We start from the raw sequence: 15,909 nt of genomic DNA, 5'->3' as shown, positions 1-15,909 counted from the left end.
GCTTATATTTTTAAATATTTTTCATGAGGGTTGGTTCTGAAGCCCCCTGCCCTGCATTTGATCCTAGTGTGATCAGTTTTATTTTCCTTTTTCAATAGGACACCTAATGCAGTGCAGAAATGGGGACTCTAGAGAACGGCACAGTGATATATTTTCTTTCCTTGGGATGCTTTTGTTGTATAACAATAACATGAGAGATCTGGCCATTTCTAGCCAGAAGAAGATAACTCTCTCTCTTGTGTCAGTAGTGGGTAAAGCTATGTGCCTGGAAGCAAGAAACAAAAGGCACTTCGTGAAATAACCACTAGGGAAATATTTTTTTTCTGATTGGTTGACTAAAATTAATTTAAACCTTGGTTTATATTAGCATAAGAATACATTAGTAAGCAATAACTAAAGTAATATTTTAATAGGGAAATGCTTAGAAAAGTAAGTGTTCATAAAACCCACAACTTTAAAAACTTTCTGGAGGTATCACCAAATAAAAACATAAAATCACTCCTACTAATATGGTATTGATCAAAAATATTTGCATCTTTGGATCTTTTTTTATGAAGAGGAATAATAATATGTAAATAAGTATAAGTGCAGATGATGACACTTCGACATCCATAACCTCCTTTGCCAAAAAGTGATTGATAGCAACATTAATTATACTATAGACATGTCTTATGGGTCATTCAATAACTGAGTATTAAATTTTATTTTAATGTTGAATTTCAGTTGTATTCATTATAGGCCAAGAAGACTAGACATTTCCCCCCCCCCCAAAAGCTCGACCTTCCTATCAGAGGTTGAAAAACAAAAAAAAATGGTACCCTTTTAAATCAAATGTCATTTTTTAATGGTGTTTCATGTACAGTTAACAAGTTAGCCAATTATACTTGCTTCCTTGGGGCACTATAAAATTGGATATGGCATAGGCTGTATATATCATGCTAAGTTTTTCCTGGGGACTTCCCAAGAAGAAGCCTTGTTTTGTCTCCCTTTCTCATAGAACCCCTTGAAATCAGCCCTGGCATGGCTTCACAAGGGGCAGACCTCTGGCTTGAGACCCTGGCTTTTCTTTGTCCTGGCTTCTTCAGTGATCCATAGCATCTCCAGCTCGAAGAACTCCTTTTTTGTTCAGCTCTTTGGAAATTGTGTGATGATGTATTCCTCAAAGGGGAGGTCAGAGTGAGTGCTGACATCCCAAACAGCAAAGCAGACTACTCAGCTCCAAGCAGTCTTCATTCTGTCACTGCAGTCGCTCTGTCCTGCTTTGGACTCCAATGTTCCCCTCCTAAGGCTACCTTTTCTTCCTCAAGCTCTCAGAGACCTCCACTCTTTCTTCTCAGGTACAGTCAGTCATGCTCCCAACAAGACTGTTGCAGAACTATAGTCTTAACCTGGGGACTAATGCTCACTCAAAGACATGTAACATAATATTATGGGGAACAAATTGGAATAGTCCCTGCAACCTGCTGCAAGGCTCAAACTGTCATCTCAAGGCTGTAGACATTTTACTAGTGAAACTACTTACCAAAGCTATTTACAACGAAGTGTGCTCACACTGAACCCATAAAAAATGTGCCCCACCAGAACTGCAGCTTAGTACTCAGCTCATTTAGCTTCTTTGGTCACAGTATTTTTGTTTGAAAAAAGCTGATCACCTAAGCTCACTATTTAAATGGGAAAGGTAATCCTGTGATCAGTGATAATGTCCCCCTCCTCCCCAGTGATTAGGATTCTTTCCTATCTCTTATCTATTATAGGCCTGGTATCTTTCCCTTCATTACTTGTATAGAATCAAAGAATTGTAGAACCAGAAGAGACCTGTAAGATCATTAAGTCTGGTTCCCTGCCATGGACAGGAAGTTATTGAGCTCAGACAAGCTCAACAAGGTGTCTGTCCAGCCTCCTCTTGAACATCTCCAGGGATGGTGACTGCACCACCCCTGCTGGCATGAATGACGCATGCCTCCTGAGGCTGGTGGGGGGAGGGGTTAGGGCATGGCGACTGCCTACAAGTGGCAGCAGTAGTGATGTTGGCAGCAGGGGCATGTCAGCAGTGAGCAGGGATCTCCTGCAGGTGGCCACAGTGGTGCCAGCAGCAAGGGTGGGCCAAGCAGGGACCTTCTGCAGGTGGCTGCAGTGATGATGGTGAAGATAGGTCAAACGAGGAGCATCCACAAGCCGCCACAGTGGTGTCAGTGGCAAGGGCAAGGAGTGGTGAGCGGTGACCACCCACAGGTGGCGATGCAGGAATTGGCCAATTTTAGTGGGGCATGTGCCTCTCCATGCCCCCTATGCGTCATCTATGCCTGCTGTGTTCCAGATTCTGGCAACATTTACAGAGAAAAAGTTATTTCTTATATCTAGCTTGAATTGACCTTCTATAAGCTTATGTCCATTGGTCCTCATCCTCCCTTGAGGTGCCTTCCTGACGAGTTGCTCATTTAGATCTTGGTGATCACCCCTGATGTCCTTATAGGTGGCTATCGAATCACCTCCCAGCCTTCTCTTACTCAAACTGAACAGGCCCAGTTCCTGGAGCATCTCTTCATAGGGCCTATCTTCCATGGTCTTGACCATTCAGGTGGCCCTTCTTTGTAACCTCTCAAGCTCATCTATGTTCTCTTTGAAGTGCGGTGCCTAGAACTGGATACAGTACTCCAGCAGAGGCCTCACCAGTGCCGAATAGAGAGGGAAGAGTATCTCCCTGGATCTACTGGACACACATTGGCTGATGCATTCCAGAGTACTATTTGCCTTTCTGAGAGCCTCATTGCACTGTTGGTTCATATTCACCTTTCGGCTGATTGTAACCCCTATGTCTTGTTCAGATGCTGTGCCAGCCAGTGGATCACTACACATCGCGTAGTTGTGGTAAGGGTTCTTCCTACCCAGATGAAAGACTTTGCACTTATCCCTGTTAAATCTCATCTGACTCCATTCCACCCATGAGTCCAGTCTGTCAAGGTCGTCCTGGATCCTATACCTATCCTCCAGTGTGCCTGTGTCTCCTCAAACTTTGGTATCATCCCCAAACTTAAGCATTGAGCTTTTTACCCCCTCAACTAAGTCATTAATGAATATCTGAAAGAACACCAGTCCAAGCACCAATCCTTGGGGAACACCACTGGAGATGGCCCTCCAGGATGAGGACATCCCATTGTGGTGAGGTGGCAATCCCTGGCCAGCCACAACTAGCTCCCCACCTGCCTCTGGGCATGCCACCCGCCTGTCTTTCCCATGACGCCTGGTTGGTAATTAATAAAAGTTGTTAATTAAAGCAGGGGGCTGCCCATTGTTGCACCCCGATATTAGGGGGTATCTGCAGTTCACTGTGGCCCAGGCCTTGCAGATGGCATCTCAGGTAGTTAGCTAAACCAGCACCTTTGCCCATTAGCTGTGGCCCCCAACTATGGGGACCTTCAGCTTCTATAAACCGTGGCCCCGTCTCAGGCCCAGTCAGGACCCCGCGCTTCTGTGCTCATCATGGGTGTTCCTCGTGATGGGCCCCTGGCCCTTTTGTCCCTCAGGTCCTGGCCCTAGCATTGACCAGTCAAGTCCCTCAGCAGGGTCTTCACCTCCTGCCTACACTTTTTGGAGCAGAGTTCCCCATTCCTGGCTCAGGTGCTCCTGGGAGTGTGCCTGGCTCTGCTGGGTCTCTAACCAACTGGGTCAGGTGCTTCCAGAAGCTTACCTGGCCTCTACTCTTCCCTTGATGTTATTCTTTGCACACACCATGTCTGGTACTCCAGGGTCTCATGAGGACTACCACTCCCCAGCGAAGCAGCAGATCATTGTGCTTGGCCACTGATGTTGCTTTCTACCCACCAGAAGGTGAGGGCTGGGGTTAAGGCGCCCATACTCACCTTTCACTGGGGTGGTCACTGGCCTGGTATTTCCTGGGGGCTCCTGTGCCACTGAGAGCCCCAGCAGGCAACCCACTCCCGGTAGGGTGCAGTTTTAGGTGATGCCCAGGACCAGAAGCCTCCTACAGCTCCTGCCCTTACCTCCAGGATGATACCAGCGGCCTTGCAGCCAGGCAATGTTATTGCCTCCCCTGCCAGCAGGGAACTGATCTGATTATAAAGCCAGCAGGGGATCTAAAATGGCTGCCGCAATCAGGCACCTGCTGGCAGCTTGGCTCAGGCCCTTAAAGTGGCAGGCACCTACAGTGCCCTGTCATACCTATCAATTACCACCCTCTGGGAGCAGCCTCTAAGCCACTTTATGTTCTTATGTTCTTCTTCAACTAGCATAACTGTCTCCCATTTGGTCCCCTTAACAGATGTATTGCTACTAATATTCCATATAAAATGTAGTTATTGTGCATGTCTACATGAGACACATTAATGCACATTAGCATAATTTAATGGGCATTATGGGCATGTGTCTACACGTATGTATCCTTAATGCTCATTAAAAGTGATAAAATTAGGCTAATCACACTTAAATTAGATACCTGCAAATTTAGGCACGGTTAGTTAAACCGTATTAATGCATTTGTAGATGTGACCTGGCACTAACTTTAGTACTGTATCTGTCCAGACACTAGAGGCATGTGGCGGGATTGCAGGGACTTGTCACTAACTTAGCACTTCAGTAGACATCTGTCAAAAATCACTTAATGTTCATTAGCTTAATGAGTGTTAAATTTAGTCACGCTTACATGCATGTGTAGATGTGCCCTTAAATCCATTTTTCCTATGCATCATTGAGACCCCTTGATCACCTTCTCTGAAACCATCTTTTGGCATCTCATGTTTCACTGAATTGAGTTCAAGCTTCACATCGTCACAAGAAAAATCTCTCCAGTGGGGTCACAGGACTCTTTTGCCATTGCCATTGCTCTCCCCAGGTGATCTAGACATATAGCAGCCCCAGAGCTGATTTTACCTTGCTCCATCCATGGGCAGCAGTTTTGCAGAGTGCCAGGCTCAGGTATGGATGGAGCCCTGAGCCAGTCCTACCACTCTGCTACTGTGAGCTGCAATGAACAGCTGCATAGAGTGACAAACTCTGATGGGGACAATAGAGGCAGCACACAGAATCCTACTTCCAGAACCTGATTCTGCCCAGGGAGACGCCCACTGCGGGGAGGAAGGAGAACAAAGGTTAGGAGGCACTGGAAGGACGAACCAGTGCAGTGCTGCTGCTGTTCCCATCCAAGGCCAGTTCCCAGCACAGCTGCATTAGTAAGGAGAGTTGTGTGGAATTGGAGAGGGCAGGAGAAGCTCTGGGTCTGCCATGTCTCTAGGCCATGGGAACAGTGGCAGTAGTGTTGGTTGTGGGGGGAGGGTCACCCATCCCTTTGTGTGCCTGTTCCCTTCCCACATCTCTGCTGTCCTCCATGGCCCTGGGGCACTCCAGCTCCTATCCCTTCATGGTCTGAGGGCTGGTGTGCCACACCCTTCTTTAGTAAGTGTGGATCCATCCATAGGCATTGGTTATGCCTGTTATTGTGTGCAGTTTTAGGCTCCACAGTTTAAAAGGAAACGGAGAATTTAGAGAGGGTCCAGAGTCAGCTGACAAAAATGATAATGGGCTTAGAAGGTAGGCTATATGAGGAGAAGTAGGAGTAAATGGGCATGTTCAGCTTGTGGAAAAGGTGATTGGGAAGGAACATGATAGCAAGCTTCAAGTATGTGAAGGCCTGCACTAAACAAGAAGGAGAACACTTTCTTGGTGCAGAGAGCAGGACATGGACCAATGGCTTGAAGTTTCAGCAAAGTAGGTTTAGATGGGATACCCACAAAAAAAGTTTTCACAATTCTTGGGATTGGGCCTTTATATGAAAATGGGCTGGGGGTCTAAGACTCTTTCTTCTCTCTATCTGTAAAAAGCCAATTTAAAAGCTCAGAGGATTGTTATTTGGCATTAATTTACAACATATATTTTCCCCAAAAATATATTGATAGAAGTTATGTATTGTTGATGGTATCTTTGATCTTGCCATGCACCTCAAAGCTTATTTCATGTAGGACTGTGTCTTAGTATATGCCTGTGTAGCACAGCCCAATCAGCCCACAGTCCTGATTGGTTCTCTGAATGCTATTATATTATGCACATAAAATAATAAAAACATTTTAATGCTATATGGTGCCATCTCAATGAGTTCTTGCTAAATGGTAGATGCAGTGATTGCCTGACCTTTCAAGATCAGTGGCAGAATAGTATTATAAAGAAAATAACTTCATCTCTTCAAGCTGCAGTGCTAAAAAAGAACTTTACCATTTTTAGATAGGCACAAGTGATAAAAATATGCTTATCATGCTAATATAATCATTTTACAAAATGTCGTGATGGAGTGAACTTATTTCATTATCCATGTACCTTTTACTGAAATATCATAAACAACATTATTAGTAGCTAAACCTCTCAATAGACTTAAAAAAGCATTGTTCATCATAATAATTTGTGGGTGTACATTTCCTTTGGTGTAACTTAACATAGCACTATGGTTTTCTTAAGGCTGATCATGAAACTAAAGTGATTGAATGAACAGAGAGTGATCCATGATTAACTGGGTGTCATTGATTGAGTGGGCTACCAGAATACAGTCATCAGTGAAAAGAAGCTTTCTGATGAGCAAATCTGCCACTCTTATGTGAGCACAGAAACATTGCCGATTGAACAACTTTTCATCGGGGCAAAGCTGAATAAATACTCCTCTGTCATTGTCACAAAGTGCCTCTATCAATGCAGCTTAGAAAAGCCGTTAAGAAGTGTGGAAGCCAGCACATAACTGAGTTATCTGAGTAAAGCTAAAGGTGGAAAAGAATAGTGGTGATAGTATGATGTGTCTGATGCAGACTACCAAGTCAGGAAGAAGGTTTGGCTGAGACACCCTTCAAGAAGACAATAAAACTATCTAAAAGTTATGAGATGTCACCAATGGTGGTTTTTAACTTTCAAGGTATCTGCTGGAAGAATAATACAGGAAAATGTAAAATGTCAACTAAGACCCTAGCCTGTGTGGAAAACACCTGGAAATCACGAGCACAGAATGGGAGGTAACTGGCTGGGTGGCAGCACTTCTGAAAAGAACCTTCAGGTTTTCATGGATCACCCACTCAACTTGAGTCAGCCGTGCAATACAGTAAAAAAAGCATGTTTTCTTGGGCTGCATCAACAGGAGTATTGGGTGTAAGACACAGTAGGTGATACAGGCACTCAGCTCTGTGTTTGTTTGGCCCCACCTAGAGCACTGTGTGTAGTTCTAGGACCCACATTTGAAGAATGATATAGAAGATACAACAAACTTACCAGCTGGAGGCAGCTGTGTCCAGCATGGTGAAGACTGCTGCCTGTTTAGGCTATGGCCGAATCTTTTCCAAATTGATTTGGAAACCTCCAAATTGATTCAGACCTTTCGATAGGTATCCCAATTTGATTCAGATTTGGAGATTCAGCCACCGAATTGGGCTGAATCTCCTCTGAATTGAATTGGCTACCGAAGCTTCAGACAGCCCTATTGCCTGAATGCAGGATTGTGAATATGGAGTTTTAGAAAAGTCCTCTGTGCTTCTTTGTTGCCAAGCCACACTGTTGTAGGACTTGGACATTGCAACTGTCAGAGTTCATACTGTGTTTTCTAAATCACCTGCCTTATGACTGGATTATAGTATCAGAGCTGTGTGATGATTCAGACCCCCCCACGCATGCATGCAAGCCACTTGACACACTGGTAGAGAAGCTGAAGTGAAAAGACTTATGAAAACATGGATGCAAATTTTAAATTCCTTCTAATAGTGCTGACCCCTTAGTGTTAATTCACCTACTCCAAATTTATTCTGGCAGTGAAAATTCATGCTATTGAGGTTTGTTTAGCAGTAGCCTATTTGCCATATTTATGGTGGGGTTTATGGTTTTTGATAGGGGACAGAAAAATAAATGCTAATCCAACATGCCCTGTTGGTATTGCTATCAGGCTGCCTGAGCGCATCTAGGCAAGTGTGTATGTGTGGTATGCAGTGCTGCAGACCCATCTGTGGGGCCACAAACTGTATGTGCCGCATATGCAGGTGTTCATTGCACTGCTAATTTGCATCAAGGTGGTTTTTTTCACACTGGGAGATACCAGTGTCAAAAAACCTGTGTCTGAAAAAAACTGGGCAGCACAAGTGGTGGCAATGTGCAATGCCTAAAACTGGAGCCTAGCTGGCTGGAGCCACACTCTGGCTGCCGGCCAGGCTCTGCATGCCGGATCACTACCTCTGGAGCCTCAGGAGGCCCCAAAGACCTCAAGTAAGTGGCCCCAGGCTCTCCTACCCCACCTGGGGCAACTTGCTACATGCCAGAGCATGCATGCATGTACATTCCTGGGGACAAGTCGCAACAGCACAACTATGTGTCGCTGCTATGTGTCCCTGGGGAAATGTACATGTGCACTTGCCTGGATGTGCCTCCTCAGACTATTTACTGACTAGATTTCCTTATCTATTTTGCAGCTAATCTCTGTATATGAAAACCATTACTTTCTCTTCAACATGCTTCGGAGCAGATGCTGCTGCTCCTGTGAAACTTTCTCAAAACAACTATTTTTCTGGAAAGCTATGACTGGAATCAAGCATCTATCAAAGCAGATTTGAACAACAGCACAACAGAATCACTGTTGTATTCCTCTCTTCTAGCTTCCTGTTACCTACCACCTAAGGCATTGCTTTAAGCACTCGTCTTGTTCCCAATGAAGTTGATTACAGAAACTCAATTCCTGTGGTGCATATAGGCATTAAGCGGGAATTGACAATATGATGAGAGTTTTATCCTATGCTAGATGGTTTCAACTAATTCTTTACAGTCTACTATTATTTTATTATAATAGCAAGAATATTTTCAATTGAACATCCGGCCTAATCTAAATTACTAGTTTCAGCTGGCTAAAGTTTTTCATTTCCCACCCCAGTGTGTTAGGTAACAGGATTCTATATTGCTTCTCTGGAGGGCTGTAAGGTCTGATTTGTTTCTGATTTTTTTCCCCCAGGTGTAATAGCACTATGTATTTCCACAATTATAAAATATACAATTAAAAATATCTATTCACAAATGGAATATTATAATTGTATCCCCCCCCCCACACACACATTCACACTGAGTTGTATATGGTGGTGTTTTTGTGTGTGTTTTGATACGGGTGAGATGGCCCCCGTTGTTCTGGTCTGTGCTTAGCATATGGCAAGATAGGGCCTGTATCTGAGGAAAATATATAAAACCCTCTGACTTTATTGGCTAGAAGAAGTAGAGGATTCTTCAGGCAGATTGGTAGGGAGAAAGAGTAAAATATAGCCCTTCCTGATTGGACCAGGCTTGGGTGATGTCACACCAGGTATGTAAGAACCACTCACTAAGGTTCTCTCTCCTTATTTTTTCCTTCTGGGGCTGCTGGGAGCTGCACAGCTACATTGGGAGCCAGAAAACCTGCTCTCCATGAGGGGGGTCTCCCCCACCTTACCTTTGCTGGAGTGGCAAGCAAACCCTGTTTGAAGGGAAAGCCTCAGGTAGAGGGAGAAAAAGACTGTTTTGGATTTTGAGACTCCTATATCCTCCCTCTTTTTTTCTTCTTAAGTGGGTTAACAACATAGGAGTGTTAATCACTGAAGCAAACTGCTAAGGAATGGGTCTTGGCACTTACTGGCTACAGTGGTCTGGCCCCTTCTGTTTTTTAATTGCATTGTCTCAGCATGGGGTGTATCTGAGCTTGGGTGTCCAGGCCACAGCGATAGACCTGTGCTTTTTTTTCTGCTTTTTCTACATCTATCTGTGCCTAGTTGCATGACTGAAACCCAGCTATATGTTCAGGTCTTAGTGCAGTATAGGCCTGGCTACCCTTTGCTGCCCAGTTCAGGCCCAGTGAGGCAGGCATGACCTCTCTTTTGAAGTTTTCCTTTTGCAGTTTCTGCCCAGCAGAGCTGGGATTGGGACTAGGAATTCAGGGGTGCAGCACGCTGTCTGGAGCCACAGTTAACCCCTCAAGGCCAGCACGTGGAAGTGGGGATTGCCCTACAGCACTGAAGGGAGCAACAAGGGGGCTCCTTGCAACATAGAAGGATCTGTGCTCTCTAGCAACTCCCCACAATGCAGCAAACACAAGGAGAAGCTCAAAGGACTCTCCAGTGAAGCCTCCTTCTCCAGCTCATTGCTGAAGAGCAGGTAAAAGGGTGCAAGCCCCTGGAACTGCCTTTTGGGTGAGTCGCAAGTTCCAGACTGCCTGGCATGGGTGAAGGCTCTCCAAGAGGGTGCAATCTATGACCAATGCCTTGTAGTTGCTAACGTTTGAAATGGTATTTAGTGTTTTCTTTGCCTTTGGTTTCTGTAATAAATTTATTCTTTGTGTTTACAGTGCTTTCAAGGAGGGTTTTGTTTAAGTGGGACACCCTAGTAATTTATTTAGTGTTTCCCATGTGGTTTGGGTGGGGACTCAAGCCAAGGTAAAATAAATTTAGACCCCAAAATTGAGTGCAGCCCTTCTTGCTGCCAACCCGTGCCTGGCAGAAGGATTACATAATAAACAGCTGATAAACCTCAAATATATCTACCAGTAAACAATTAACCTAAAGTAGGTTTAGGATAATCTAAATGCCATCCTCCAAATCTCTCAAATGCCTGGTATCTCTGAAATGTGAACAAATATAGGCTTTGGAAAATCAGTGAACTCTGTACAGACAGTCTTTGACTTGCAATGTTTTGAGTTACAATGTTTCACACTTACAATGTTTATAAATTGATATTGTTTCAAATTTCTGACATCAGTTTCGACTTTACAGTGCTTGATCCGACCCAAAACCACACCAGCAAACAAATTTTCTGTGTCATCCATCTCCTTGGAGAATATCTGTCCAAACTTCTTTGGACACTTTCTTTAAGAAAGCAGACAAGACTCCAGAAAAACCTGCAGCAAAGACCCCTGAGAAGACTCTAGCCAAGAACCCTTCAAAAAGTCCAACCAAGAGCCCTTCAGAAAGTCCAGCAAAGTCACCACAAAAGTCCTTCCAAATCAATATGATTGCTATTTACAATATGAATAATGTAGCTATATTACTCATCTGTAATTGACTGAGTACAAAATTCTGGGTTATTTTTGGTGAAAATAGGATATCCAGGAACCAATTCCTCATTTATAACATGATTTCCTATGGGAAAATCAGTTTCGAGTTACAACGTTTCAACTTAAGACAGTTTTCAAGAACCAATTGTGCCATAAGTTTAAGGACTGCCTGTATTTTCTCACATGCTACGTGACCCCAAATAAATCCCATATCTTTGTCTGTGAAGGTAGAATGAAGAAAAGACAGGTTTTGGATGAATGCTGACTTCAGCAGCTGTGGATGTGAGAGGATTAACACTACAGTTCTGATCCTTAAGTGTGTACTCCACCCTGCTCCCTCCCTAAGGCTGGCAAAGGGAGAAGTAAAGCAGCCATCTTGCAATAGCATCTCCATGCTTGCTCTTATTCTAGAGAGGAAACATTATCTTCCCCACTTAAGTCATATGCCCCAACGCTGGGGGGCTGATTTTGTGTGAAAGGGTGCATGTAGTATGCAAGTGAGTATGTTGGATTTAAAAGTCCACCTTAAAATAATTATAAAATTATATAAAATGTGTAATATTATATTGCATTACAATCCATTTATTATGTATTGCAGAATAACATATACAACATATACAAAATTATAAAGTATAGAAGTATAAAATTATACTTTGTAAGGTTAGAAAGTCAAGCACTCTAAAGCCAGCAGTGGCCTGTACCATCCTAATTTAGCTTCCTTGTACACTGTGCATTATTATACAGTCTCAGCTATATAATATTTTCCTCACAGACCTTTTTTTTTATTTAGTGTATGGGATGAACCTACTTTGGAGATGAATCAGGGTTGTGTAGTAAAGGTGACTGTAGTCTACAGGTCCCCTACTTGTTTTAAAAAATTGCAGCTATGCAGACACAGCAAATGATTGGAAGAAAAGAGAGAATAACTAAGTACTAAATCAAAAACAGGTTGTGGGGTTCCCCAACTGTTGTACCTTCAGCAGTTTTCACCTTAATCTCTCTGTGTTTCAGTTTTTCCAACTGTAAAACTAAGATAATAATATACCTTCATTTCACAAGGAAGTCATGAAGACAAATTAATTAATATTTATGAGGCAGCCCATGAGGAAATTAACTGCATGATCACTTATTATAATTTTTTTTCCGCAGGACTCTGCCTCTTTCACTGGCTAGATATCTATTCAATATTTGTTTTTATACTTGTTTTTGCCACTATTAAATATAGATCCCAGGGCCAATTTAAAGCACACTATCAAAGGCCTGCTCCGAATGCAAAAGGAGCAAATATTACATCATAAACCATATGTAAGCCGTCAGGTTCACTCGCTTCCCTTTCATCACGTTGGAATCACTGGGACCTCTACCTTGTCTTCTCTCCCTTTTATTTGCCATGTCTTGATGATAAGAAATTCTTTGGGAGTAGGGATGGTGTTTAGAGTGATGGTTGTACTGATAAGGGTTGCTCCCCTACACTCTGCCCCTTTCCTCTGTGGTGATGAGGCTGTGATAGGGCACTAGTAGTGCCTGTCACTTTAAGGACTGAGCCAGGGAGGGCCAGGTTCTGGATTAGGTCACTCTGCTGAGCTCTGCCAGGACCAGTGTGGAGGACAGGGTGAGGCCTCATTTGTCCTGGGTAAAACATGAAACTGCACCCTGCTGGAGAAGGAGGGGTCTGATGGGGCTCCCTGTGCCTGGGGAGTCCCTACAAAATGCCAGGCCAATCGCCTTCCCCATGAAAGGTGAGTGTGGGGAGCCTTATAGCCCCAGCTTCCACATCTCTGCTAGGTTCAACTGGTACAGAGGGAGCCCAGACTTCTGGGGGTCCTGAGGCAGAGCCCAGGTTGGTGGAGGGACCTAGAGCAGCACCCAGGCTCTTTGTGAGTCCTGTGGCTGTACAAAACCTGAGTGGGGCCAGGCACAGCTATGGCCACCTGAGCCTCACAGTGTGTAATACCCCAGGGCAGAGGGCTAGGCAGGGCTATGGCCACCTAAGCTGAATGGGGTGTCAGATCCCAGTAATCACCAGTTAGGGGGTGGTGTAGAGCCTCATTGAGGGGATAATGTGGAGCCCCAGTGATGGGGTGGTGTATGGAGCCCCAGTGGAGGGGCTGAGGGCTTGGAGCCCAGTATATGTTTTTTTTGTTTGTTTGTCTGTATGTTTTATGAAAGACTTAGGACAAATCATGGGTGGATGCCATCTGCAAGGCTTGGGACACAGTGTAGGGGTGGAACAGAGTTGTGGATATCCCCCCAAACTTTGGGTTTCAAAATGGGCAGCCTCCTGCCTGAGTAACATTCTAATATTATTACATCAAGACATAACAGACAAGTGAGGTGGGTTGCTGGTCCATAACCAGGAGGAAGGCTGGTGCTTGTACTGGGCTTGAAAGCTTGCCCCTGTCACAGAGACATCCTTCTCCACTGACAATGAGTGTGAGTCTCCGGCTCTTGGCTTCTCCGTGGCCAGGTTCAGTTGCTGGCTTTGCGGAGTTGGTGATGTCACCATCTAAATAAGTCTCTCTTTTCAGTGTTGCAGTCTAACTTGAGGTAGTCTTCCTTCTCTCCAGGACTGGTAGATCCTGGGTGATGATATCTGTACCTTCCAGTCCCAGAGATTCACAATCAGGCAACCCACTAGTTCTCAGGTGTACATCAAATGGCTTAATTAAATATAACTAAGGTGTTCAGGGGCTTAGGCAAGCCTCTCAGAGCTCCTTTAGGTGTGCTGGGGAAATGCAGCCCATCCAGCCCCCACCAGGTGGGTTCTTCTCCCCTAGCATTCTTCCCTGCCATACTGGGCAGTGTGGTCTGTTTGGCCCTTGCTGGGTGGGTCCTTTCCCCTCCCCCCTGAGAGCTTCCCCTGTGCCTTTGAGAAGTGCTGCTCACCCGGGCTCCACTGGGTGAGTTCTCTACCCTCCAGTGTCCCTTTTCAATGTGCCAGAACAGTGTGACTTGTCCAGATCCTACCAGGTAAGTTTCCCCCCCGGGGTTTATTGCCAGTGTACTGGGAAGGCATGGCTTGCCTGGGCCCCGCCAGGTGAATTTCCCCTTGGCACAGCCACTCCTTTGGGGTCCTAGTAGAGGCTGCATCCTAGCCCCTGTAACAGCATATATATGAGGAGGATTGAGATTGCATTGCCATTTAAAGTCCTTGACTTTACCATGTTACTACTCCTTTAACATTTTTTTGGATGCAAAGGCTAGAATACAATATATATTGCACATAATTTTTGAATTTTTAGAAGTGAGATCCTTCTGGCAAAATATGATACATTATGTAAATATAATTTATATTTATTCCCTTTAATGAGCCTTACAGACACTTAAAGAAATCACATTACTTGACATTGATTTAAGTGCCAAAGTAATCTCTGTAGCTGGTGTAGGCATTTTTACTGAGAAAAATACCATTTAGCTGTTTTACCTTTGCAGCCACCCTAAATAGTTGTTAATGAAAGATTTCATCATAAATAGATTACAGCATCCGTGAAGCATTACATTATTTTTGAATTATCTTCTAGGATACCCAGCAATACAATTTACAATGAATATAAAAAGCTAACTCTGATGTTTACTTATTAATGGTTCTAAATAAAATATTAGAGTTTATTTTTCATCTGATTGGTTATTTGTTGTGCCATAATACTGTTCTTGAATGTTTTAAAAGGCAATATTGGTATGACCTTTGGAAATTTCTTGCTGAGTTTGAAAATAAACTGTGTCTTATTTGCACAATATTTGTTGGCAGTGTTGTTTTCAGTGGCTGAACATAATTTGAAATACAAGAAGTTGTTGAATAGAATATGTTTACAATGAAACATTATTCCGCTGTTTCTTAGATTCCTAGATTCCTAGAGTCGGAAGGGATCTCAGTGGACCATCTAGTCTGACCCCCTGCACCTGGCAGGCAAAAAAAGAAGCACCAACCCTGGGGTCATGTGATCCCAGTCAGGTGCCTGTCCTGTCTCTTCTTGAAGACCCCCAAGGATGGGGCAAGCACCACTTCTCGTGGGAGTCCATTCCAGATTCTGTCAACCCTGAACGTGAAGAACTTTTTCCTAATGTCCAGCCTGAACCTCCTCTCTAGTAGCTTATGCCTATTGTTCCTTGTTTTTCCGGGGGGGTGCCCTTGTGAACGGATTGTCGCCTACTTCATGTTGCTCTCCCCTTATGAATTGGTACGCTGCCACAAGATCCCCTCTCAGCCTTCTCTTGGAGAGGCTGAAGAGATTAAGGTCCCTTAGCCTTTCCTCATAGGGCCTTCCTTGCAGGCCTCTAACCACCTAAAAGAAAAGTTCTTAAAACTTTCAGAACTAAACATAGGTTTGGATTTTGAACATCTCAAAAACATAGTGTTAGAATCAGAGCAATTATTGGACTTTTTAGTCTGGAAATAGAAACAGGTAACTGAGGAGATTCCTGATACCTCTTTCTTTTTTTTCTAAAATGCATAGTGAAATCATCTGCCACTGCTACTTAGTCTGGTCTCAACCAGAGCCTGAAGTAAAAGGAGAACATATGACAGGTTCCTCATAAAAAAGCACAATTAATGGTGAAGAATTATTTATATTTTTACTTGTGGAGGAAAAAAAAAATACCAAAAAGCTCAGATTCTGATTGGCCAAAACATTCAAAGAATTTGTCACTAATATACTAACATACCAGTTAGGTGAAAAACACCCCAAAATATAAGTTCTGAAAAAATGTTAAAATGTTTCAGTGACATTTTTAGAGCTTGCAATTAGACATGACTTAATATAATTTCATAGTTTCTAGGGTCAGAAGGGACCTGAGTAGATCATCTAGTCCGACCCCCTGCCATGGCAGGAAAGAGTACTGGGGTCAAATGACCCCAGCAAGGTGTTCATCTAGCC

General features: G+C 43.8%; 1 long non-coding RNA gene across 1 annotated transcript in view; it reads left to right on the top strand.

Moving 5' to 3' along the window:
• Positions 1 to 10,327, top strand: part of LOC109309762 — a 50,497-nt gene extending 40,170 nt beyond the window's left edge. Inside the window, exons 3-4 of the long non-coding RNA XR_002101032.1 lie at positions 6,908 to 7,147; positions 9,884 to 10,327. This is a non-coding gene — a long non-coding RNA (uncharacterized LOC109309762). The remainder of the gene's footprint in view (positions 1 to 6,907; positions 7,148 to 9,883) is intronic.
• Positions 10,328 to 15,909: the final 5,582 nt, after the last annotated feature.

Source organism: Crocodylus porosus, unplaced genomic scaffold, assembly GCF_001723895.1.
Source record: "Crocodylus porosus isolate Cpor-Errol unplaced genomic scaffold, CroPor_comp1, whole genome shotgun sequence".
NCBI lineage: Eukaryota > Metazoa > Chordata > Crocodylia > Crocodylidae > Crocodylus > Crocodylus porosus.
This window is presented reverse-complemented; position numbering and strand designations above follow the sequence as displayed.